Below are 10,151 nucleotides of genomic sequence, written 5' to 3' on the forward strand. Positions count from 1 at the left end.
GAGGCTCTGGGGGGAGGGGGAGGAGCGAGGGCACGGCAGGCTCAGGGGAGGGGGCGGGAAGGGGTGAAGTGGGGGCAGGGCCTGTGGCAGAGCCAGGGGTTGGGCAGTGAGCATCCCCCGGCACATTGGAAAGTTGGCACCTGTAGCTCCAACCCCGGAGTCGGTGCCTATACAAGGAGCCGCATATTAACTTCTGAAGAGCCGCATGTGGCTCCGGAGCCCCGGGTTGGCCACCCCGACCTAGAGGATAGAGTGCGGCTCAATTCCTCGTTCTTGGTGTGACCGTGGGCTTGTCTACATGGGGAGCAGTTCTGGAGCAGCTAGTCCTGATTAACTCCGTGGGGGCGGTGGTGTGGGGGGGAACGCCCTTACTCCAGAATGCGAGTGTCTTGTTCCGAATTAGCTTAATCCCTCTTGGACGTGAATTAAGCGCATTCAGAATAAGGGCAACCACGCACTGTGTTAACCAGGGAGAGTTCATCCCTTTTAAATTCACGCCCTAGCTTATCCCGTACTAACTTTCATGCAGAGAGGAACCCGCTGCCTAGGCCGAAAGCGGGTTGTGTTTTTTTTTTTAATCTTGCTATAAAATTTTAGTGGCGGCAAGGCCAGGTAGCTTTTACTGCAACGAGGCAATGCTATCCCTCCCCGGCCCGGCTGGGACCTCACTACATTGCCATAAAAGCTACAGAGCCGGGGCACCCCCAGGGTTTTGCAGAGAGCTACCGCCCTGGGAAAACACGGCCTTTGGCTGCACGGAAGCCACGGCCTGACTCTCTCTGTACTGCAGCTTCACACGGGGGGTGTGAGCAGACAAACTACACTCGAGATTGTGAGGTGCTCTGCGGCTCCAGGGCTGGGGTGGGGTGTAGCTAGACAGGAGCTTCGCTCTCTTGCAGGGGAATTTAAGCACTTCTGGAGCTACGACTGCTGTTCCGGCAGGGTGCAAAGGCTCTGTTCACGGCTTGGGGCGCGGGCAGGCTGAGCGTCACAGCCCCATAAAGCACAGACACTGGGCTTGCCCCGGAGAGCTGAGATCTCGGGCTGCTTTCCCGTAGCTCAAACGTTGCCATTTGGAAGGAGGAAACGCCGCTGCTGTCTGCCAACAGCCAAATAAAGGGGAAGGGATCCTTCCAGTGGGGTGCTAGCTGCAGGAATGGGGGCTCCCGGGTTCCCAGCTCCTGCCACTCACCTTGGGCAAGTCACTGCCCTGCTCCGTGCCTCAGTTTCCCCGTCTGCAAAGCAGGAGAGTGACACGTTCTTTTATAATGTGCTGAGCATAACTGGGGGATGGGGAGAGAGGGACGGGTCAGGATCAGATCTGCCCCTTGAACAGACTGCCAGCTGCACGTACGATCTCCCCAGCCCTCCCCCTGGCTGGCCGTCGCCCCATGGGCCGCCCTGTGCTACTAGAGCTGCAAGAGCTGTTGAGGGCTGGGGGGGGGGAACGTTGTGAAACATTAATCTCAAGACAACTGCTGAGCCAGCCTTGGGCTCAGAGGTTCCTTCTACCCCTTGGGGGCCCAGCCCCCAGAGGGTTCCAGGGACCGGGGTCGCTGCACCAGCGTCCAGCGGGGCTGGTTCTCCAAGGCTGCAGTCACGGCCTGCTCTGCCCCGGGAAAGGCGGGGGTCACCTCTGGGGAGCACGTGTGTGACAGGCCCCATTGTGAGCCTGAGCCACGGAGGGTGGACAGCCGCTGGGCCGGGCGTTCAGCGCACGCTGTTCGCTCCAGCGGTCCCTGGTGTGCTGGCCAAGGGGGTGGCCGTCACACAGGCACCCGTCCGGAAGGCGCAATGAATGTGTCTCCTTTGGCAACTGCACATTGGATGTAACTGCAGGGCTCTTAGCAGTGGGTGTTTGCAATGTAGCAGCACCTAGTGCCCCTCCCCAGGCCGGACGCAGTGAGAGAGAGTCTCTGCCCTGAAGCATTCACAGGCCCAATAGGCAGCTCTGCCACTGACTTCCTGGATGACCTTGGGCAAGTCACTTATTTCTCTGGGCCTTGGTTCACCATTTCCTCCGTCTTGTCTGTTGAGATTGTGAATTCTCCAGCCCAGGGAATCTCTTTCACTAGATGTTTATGCAGCGCCCGGCACAAAGGGCCCCCATCGCAGCTGTGGCCAGTCACATCCCCACCCAGGGTGGCTCAGAAGTACCTCCAGAGCGTGTGATCATAAACGCTTGTGACGTGTTCCCTTGGCTTCCAGCCCCGCTCCCCTCCCTTCGCTTCCAATAAAAACGCTTTCGCCTCACGAGGCTGCTAATGTAGTTACTCGCAACTGACACGTGTCACGCCGGTTTGCAGCCTTGCCTCTTTGTGCCGGCCCCAGTCACCTTGCAAAGCCCTCTTGCAGAGGGGCACGTGGCCAGGGGCCAGCTGTCAGCGGCATTCGGTGTTACTTTACTCTGCAACCTGAAAGGAGGCCCAGCCAGCAAAGAACACACATGCACCTTCATCGAATCAAACGCCTTATCGTATCCCCGGCAGCATCCCCATAATCACATCTGCGGGGTAATGCTGGCGCTAGCCTGCTGCCTTGCTAATGTTCGGGCCCTGGATCTGACTGTAATGGAGGTGAATTGATTTCATCTGGGCAATTAGTGACTGCAGGCTTCGTCACGGCAGGTACTTTGTTACCCACTGCAACCTAAGATAAGAAATGGGGACTGCAGCCTTGGCAGGGGCAGGGCGGTGGCTTCGGGCACTGAAGCAGGGGTTGAACTTTTCCAGATCTGGGGGTTTACGGGTGGGGAAACTGAGGCACGGAGCCAGGCGCAGGGGTTTGGCCATGCTCGCCCAGCAAAGTCAGCAGCAAAGCCACGAATTGGCCCCCAGGGCTGGTGGTACACACCCCTTTTGGTGCTACCATGAGCCAGCAGTGAATATATACAGGGCAAAGCTTATACAGTGCTGAGACAGGACTAAACTCCTGGTCTCCTGACACCAAACCCAGTGTCTGGCCCACTAAGCCACCCCATTTGAGCCTTGTCCTGGGGCACGAGAACAAGGGGGCCTGCAATGCAATTAAAAGTGGCCAATTCAAAGCTGCTAAAAGGAAATACTTTTTTCACACAAGGTGTGTTTAGCCTGTGCAGGGCCGGCTCCAGGGTTTTGGCCGCCCCAAGCAGCCAAAAAAAAAGCCGCGATTGCGATCTGCGGCGGCAATTCGGCGGGAGGTCCTTCGCTCCGAGCGGGAGTGAGGGACCGTCCCCCGAATTGCCGCCGAACAGCTGGACCTGCCGCCCCTCTCCGAAGTGGCCGCCCCAAGCACCTGCTTGGTAAGCTGGTGCCTGGAGCCGGCCCTGAACCTGTGGAACTCCCAGCCACTGGAAGTCGTTGAAGCTTAGCAAGACCCAAAGAGCAGCTTGGCCATTTCTGTGGATCACCACAGTAGTCAGCGTTGATGCTGTGTGCGCTAACAAAAAAAATCAGCGGGGATATTAACCCCCCTACTTCAGTGTTTAACTGCTCCCTGACTGTTAGAAACCAGAATGAGACCTAGTGATGTGGGTGGAATATTCTTCTGCCGTCCCTGGGAGCAGCTGGTGCTGGCCACTGTCAGAGCTGGGATCTTTGGCTAGCTGGGGCTGGGGTCTGAGCCACTCTGGCAAGCCCTATGAGCCCCTTTGGCCTGCAAACAGAGCAACACTTATCTGACACCTCCCCGCCCGGTGTGGGTAGCAGGGCTTTTCAGCTCGCTGGGGCGGCTAGCATGCGCTGCCCAGCAAGGAAAGAGTTAATCTGCTTGCTTTGAACTTTGTCACAGGAGGAACCCCCTGTGTTTAATTACTTTCTCTCCACTGCAGCTGCGCCATAAAACTCCGCTCAGGCCTGGCCACTTCTGGTCAATAAAGGGGGAGGCTTAAAGCCAGAAGGCTGCCCAAATTCCAGTTGTGGGTAATGCCCTTCTGCCAGTCTTTATAAATGCCCCCCTCTGCAGTTTGGACTGGCGCAACTGCACATCCCAGCTGGAGTGTTGCTGCCTGGCTGTGAAATTGCTGCTGCGCTCCACCCCAGAACTGGCTGCATTTCAGTGCCGGGTGAGCGATCCCTATGCAGCGTTGCTGCGTGCCATTAAACAGCTGCCATGCGCTGCCCTGCAGTGAGTGCATTTCTGGGTCGGATAATTGTTCCCTGCGCAGTGTTGCTGTGTGCTGTCAAACAGCGGCTACGTTCCACCCCAGGGGAAGCTGCATTTCAGTTGCCAGGATCAGATCTTCAGCTGCTATAAATCAGCCCCGTTCCACTGGCACCAAGCGAGCGGGGCCAGTTTACAGCAGGCCTGGGCTCCAAGTCTGAGCATTTCAGTTCCAGTTCCCAGAGCTACAAGTGTCCCCAACCAGTGAGCTGGAAAGAGTCTTGATTTATCGCTGCTCAGTGCCCCGCTCTGCTGGAGGAGCCAGTTCTCCCCTGTGTCTCCAGGGTCACTTGTGGGGTAACAGCCTGAAATCCAGGCGACCTGACCCCGTAGAACCTGACAGAGGATGCTTAAAGGCAGTGGGTTGGAACCAGCGCCCCTTTGAGGGGAAGGGCCTTCTACGGCCCCTCTGAACCAGCCAGCCCCCATGTGCCCCTGTGCTCTGTGTATCCGCGCACATGGTGGTGGTCATGGTGCTGAATCCAGTTCGCTCCCTTAGCCCCAGCTGTCCGTCCCCGGTTTGCGGCACAAACGTAGAGCAGCCGGGGGCTGTTTACTGCCTGGAGAGAACATCCAGGAAACTAGACCGGTCCCAAGTGCCCTTCGCCACATCAGCTGCTCTCGGCTTGTCTCCCCCAGGCTCGTGGCGCTGAAATCAATCTTTTATCCATTAGCCCCCACCCCGCCCTGCTTGGCAAATAGTCACCGGGAAGCCGTGCGGAAAAGACGCCCCATCCAGGCCTCCTTCGCAGTCAGATGCTCAAGCGTGCCCATGAAACGGACAGCTGATGTTGAATGAGAGGAGACAGAGAGGATCGGGGGGGGGGGCGTTGGTGTGTGGGGGGGGGGAATAAAGAGAAGTTAGGCAGGAAATAAAAAAACGGAGATGCCCCCCTCGGGAAGTGGGAGCTGCGCGTCGCGGGAGGTGGGGGGGGACGATATAGCGCAGGGATCTGCCATGGGAGACAGAGAGATGGGAGATGAAACTGACGTGACGCCTAGGCAGTGGCCAGGCGGGCTGAGATTCAGGCCCAGGGCGAAAGCAGAGAGGCAGGACAGAAATGGCTGGGCTAGCATGGGCGGGAGGAGCTGGTGAGCACAGAGGGAAAGAGCGATGTCTGCCTGGCTGGGCGATGCCGTGACGCGCTGGCTGGCTGGGGATGGAGGCCCACACGCATCAAAGACATTAAGGAGGGAGACGGACCCATCACGGTGCTACAAGGGGTCGTAACATGGCGACACAGCCTGAGATGGTGGTTTCTATTCTGGAGATGCCTGGAAACCAGAGATCAGGGTCCCATGGGGCTGGGCACTGCATGGACAAGGGCAGTCCCTGCATTGAGCCACTTACCATCCAAATCGACAAAGGCTGGGAGGGGAAACTGAGGCACGGAGAGTGGCAGCGACTTGCCCAAAGTCACCCAGCAGGTCAATGGCAGAGCTGGGGATAGGTCTCCTCAGTCCCGACCCAGTGCGCCATGTGCTATGTATTTATTAATCAATCAGATTTTCAGTTGTGGGCATGTTCTAGGAGGCCCAGTCCTGGCCCTCCAGTGCTAGGCGCTGTACAGACACAGATCAAAGAGCAGGGACCTGCCCCAAAGAGCTGACAATCCCCATCCTGTCCCCCTCCCCATCTCCTGAGAATAAGCCAAGGGAAATGGAGGCTGAATACAAGTCAGACTCAGGACGTATCTGGCGGGCGTGGAGTGGGAGCCCCATTGCTGGAGTGACTCCGAATGAGACTGCAACAGCCTCTTCTCTGGCCCCGGCGAACGCAATCTGGCCATACTGGTCTCCGTTCCGAATGCTGCTGCAGAGAGCGTGTTTCTAGCCCGTCGCTTTGCCCACAACATCCCCTCTCTCTGCAGCCCTCCGCCGGCTGCCTCTTCTCCAGCGCAGCCAACATCAGCTACGCGTCTTCACGCTCAAGGCCCTTCAGGGCTTATCCCCACCCGGCCTAGCATCTCGCAGACACTAGCGAGGTGTGGGCTCCTGCTTCCCATCGGTTCAGGATCCCAGCCTCCCCCCCGCATTTTCAAACAACTTTGGTGCTTTTCCCCTGGCTGCTCCTGCGTGGCTCCCCAGAACCGGCCACAAAGCTGCCTCCTTCAGCTCCCTCCCGCAACCTGTCCTTTTCCAGGACGCCAACAAAAACTTGCCCCCTGGCACACCAGCCTCCATGTGCTCTGTCCGCTGGGTTTCATCGTCTCCTTGCTGATTTACGGGACTCTCTTTATTTAACTGGAGGATGGAACGAGATTAAAACGTTGCGTTCCCCCAGCCCTGCGCCATCGTGTTTGTCAGGAAATTGTCTCTTCGGCCAATACAAGAGATTCTGGCTGCAGCCGTGCCAGCGACTGCAGGAGCCCCTCTGCGTGCCACACACCGGCCCTTTTGCCCCGACCTGCTCCCCCTGGGCATACAGGGGAAGGGCAGGCAGATGGGCGTAGAGGATTATTTTTTCTGGTGCACTGAGAAGCAGGCTACGTCAAGCTTATTGCAAGCTGTTTGCTGGATGTTTCCAAGCTCTCACTGCAGCAGAAATGACCCCCCCCCCCAGGGCGTGGGCTGTGTGCTTCCTTCCACGGTGTGACGTGCATGGCTTTGCCCCCCCCCACACACACACACCGCGCCTGCCCCAGGATCCATATGCTGCTTGTGGTTTATTGCTTAAATAACACATTCCCCCGCGAATGCGCGGCCGGGCCAGGAGCCACAGATCTGGAAGCAGAGGTGTCATAATCACTGCCTGGCTTCACAGGACCCCATTGATCCCCCCTCCCCCCCGCACACACCATCATGTGATGGCAGCTCCTCCAGCCGCAGGTTTGATCCCATGCCATGCTGGGTGCCGCTTGGACGGCTGAATGCAGAAGCGCAGCCTCTCCGGTGACGGGAAGCTTCAGCCCTGCTGAGTCTGCAGCACCTCGGGTTTTATGGCATGCAAGAGAGCAAACGCCTCCCCATCGGTGCGGCTACCTCTGGGGTGGGCCACGGTAGCCTGTTGAACAGCACCTATTAACGCCAGGCCACCAGTTTGGTTCCCCCAGAGATCACAGGAGAAATGTTTCTAGGACCAAACTGGTGACGTAATTTTTAATTAGGGGAGGTCTCTTGCCTAAGTGAGCTACTGCTTTGGGGAACATGTGTATAGGGTGCTGGGGATTCTGGGTAGTGGTGGCACCCCATGGGTATTCTCCCCTGATTTCCTCACCTTCAGGTACCAGGAAGAAACAGCAAAATTCTAACAGGTAAAAGGGAATGCCTTTTTTTTGTTTTGCCTGTGGAACTCCTCGCCACAAGGTGCCACTGGGGCTGAGAACATAGTGGGCTTCAAACGCAGGCCTGGGCATTGAGTTGGATAACGAGAACATCCAGAGCTGTGACAGGGAGGATTTAAAGACTAGCCAAGGATCTTGAAAGGGAATAGAAACTCTCAGGCTTCAGGGCATCAGCCTAGCTCTAATTACTGGGGTCAGGAAGGAACCTCCCCTGTGGGCGCTGTGGTGAGGCAGATGACCCCACCACCAGTCAAGAAGGGGTTAAAGAACTCCCTGTGGCCCCAATCAGCCCCAACCTTCCACACCTGTGAGGCTGATCAGGGCTGGGGGTGATAAATGCCCAGCCCAGCTGAGGGGCCTCTCAGAAAAAAACAGAGCTGGGGCTGGAGAGTAGGGTGAGAGCCCTCTCGGGCTGAGCCCTCTGAGGGCAGGTGATGGGCTGGTGTGTTTCTTTTACACACACACACACACACACACACACACACACACACCCCTCGATGCAGGAAGGTGGGAACTGGGACTTCCAGTGTGGTTTGAATCCTTCTTGAGGCCCTGGAACCACTGGCCTAGGTTGTACCCCAGGAAGCGGGTGGACTTGCCAAGAGGCGCGGCTGGAGGGCTACACCCTGAGAACCGGAGCCGGGGCTGCCGTCAGCCAGGGAACGATGCACGAGGTAAGTGAGGTGCCTGCCTTCACCCCCAAGGGGGTGACCTTGAGACCTAACCTTTGACCGCAGGTGACGCCAGAGCTGTCTTCTGGGGAGTTTCTTGCATCTTCCTGTGGTGCTGGCTGCTGTTGGAGCCGGGCTCCCGGGCTAGATGCAGAATTTTCCACCTGGCTCTAAAATGAGCTGAGTCTGCAGATTCCCAGCTCCTCGTGCCTGGACCCCGGCTCCCCAGGCTGTGACACACGCTGCCCCCCGAAGGGTTAAGAGAGCCGGAAGAGTGCCGTGTTCCCTGAAGCGTTTAGAACGGATTGATTTATCCCCCTCCCGCCAGCAGTTTCTCCATTTCATCTCCTCCTCTAGAGCCACAGAGCAAGGGGCTCCGGGGGGAGCAGTAATGGACTCTGACAATGAGGTAATTAACGGCTCTGCTCCCTGGAAAACTCTCTCTCTCCAGTGCCTGCTGCCAGCCGAAGGCCTGGGCTCAGTGTGGCTGTGTGGGAAGAGGGGGGCTGTGGGAGCAAGAGAGCTGAGCTGGGAAGAGGAGAAGGGACAGGGGCGGTGTCTAGAGTCAGAGGGAGATGAAGTTTTAGTACAGTGGGTTATGAGCCTCTAATGACCCCCCCCCCTCAATTCTCTGGGCTGGCCTCCCTGCCCCCATACAGTCATTCCAGGCGAGTGTGCGATGCTGCCTATCAGAATGGTAGCACGTCACACCCATTTTGCACTTGTGCAAATGAGATCAAATCGGGACCAAAAAGTGGTCTTGCAACATTAAAAAAATATTCTGTCAAATCCGCTGCCCCTTGGGACTTCACGACAGGAGTGGCGCTAGAGCCTCCTGCCACGCCCCTAGAAGAGAATCCTCACTCCCTGCTAGCAGTACAGGGCCTATGACACATGCCATTGGGCCGCTCTTCTTCCACCTAGTAGAGGGCAACACTGCATGTAGCCAGCTTGTTCCAACGCAGTGCAGCTGGGCAGTCTGAAGTCTGACAACTTCCATTATTCCATCAAAACCAAAACATGTTCCACTCAGATAACAAACCTGGGGCGACGCATTAAGCCTGAGCTGAGATCAGTGGAAATGTTTTCTCTCTTCCCCCCGCCCCTCCCGCAATGCCAGCAATTTCCTACCAGAGGTCACAAGCCATTGCAGGACTAAATGCAACCCCGTTGATTGGCACAGCAGAGATGGGATGCTATTGACTGCATCTCCCAGCGCAGGGATCGGAACAGAAATGCCAGGAGGGCAATGGAACAATCTTGGGCTACTGGGATTTTTTCCTCCCTCCTTATGCAGGGAGAAGCCAGAAGCTAGGTCCTGCCTTGGTGAGCTGGATGGAGCAGGTGACCTTTGAGGTCCCTTCCTGTCCTGCAGATCTATGGGTCTAGAATGGGGCTGACTTTGCTTTTAGCTTTATGGGGAGGGTGACACAGCAAGGAATAACAATCATCTCCCCAAAAGGAGAGCACGGTGTGTGTGACTCACCCTGCCTCATTCTCCCCAAGCGACCGATGGGGAAGCTATTGGTCTGCAGCGGTCTCCTGAATCCCAGTCCAGTGCTTTAACCACTAGTCCACGCTGCTTCCCTAGATGAAAAGCAGAACGCGTGAAAGGTGTGGCTGACAGAGGGTCTGATGCTCATTGATGCTGGGTGGCTGTCAGCGTTCTGGCTGCTGTTTAAAGGGACATGACTGTCATTTAAAGATGACTAGGCAGCAGGTTTAAAAGAAACAAACAAAAGGAAGTATTTCTTCACACAACGCACCGGCAACCTGTGGAACTCCTTTCCAGAGGATGTTGGTGTCACAGAGTATTGGGGGACTCAGGGCCCTGCACCCCCGGCTTCCTGCGATTCACTATGACTCTCAGCCAGCCAGTAAAGCAGAAGGTTTATTTGGATGACAGGAATACAGTCCAAGATAGGTCTTGCAGGCACAGACAACAGGGCCCCCCTCAGTTAGGTCCAGCTTGGGGTCCCAGGGCATGCCAGCCCACCCCCCTTGGGGGGTCAGAGCCATCTCTGCCTCCCAGCCATCTCTCCAGCCTGCTTCCAGC

This window comes from Trachemys scripta, chromosome 24 (assembly GCF_013100865.1).
Source record: "Trachemys scripta elegans isolate TJP31775 chromosome 24, CAS_Tse_1.0, whole genome shotgun sequence".
In the NCBI taxonomy this organism is placed as follows: domain Eukaryota; kingdom Metazoa; phylum Chordata; order Testudines; family Emydidae; genus Trachemys; species Trachemys scripta.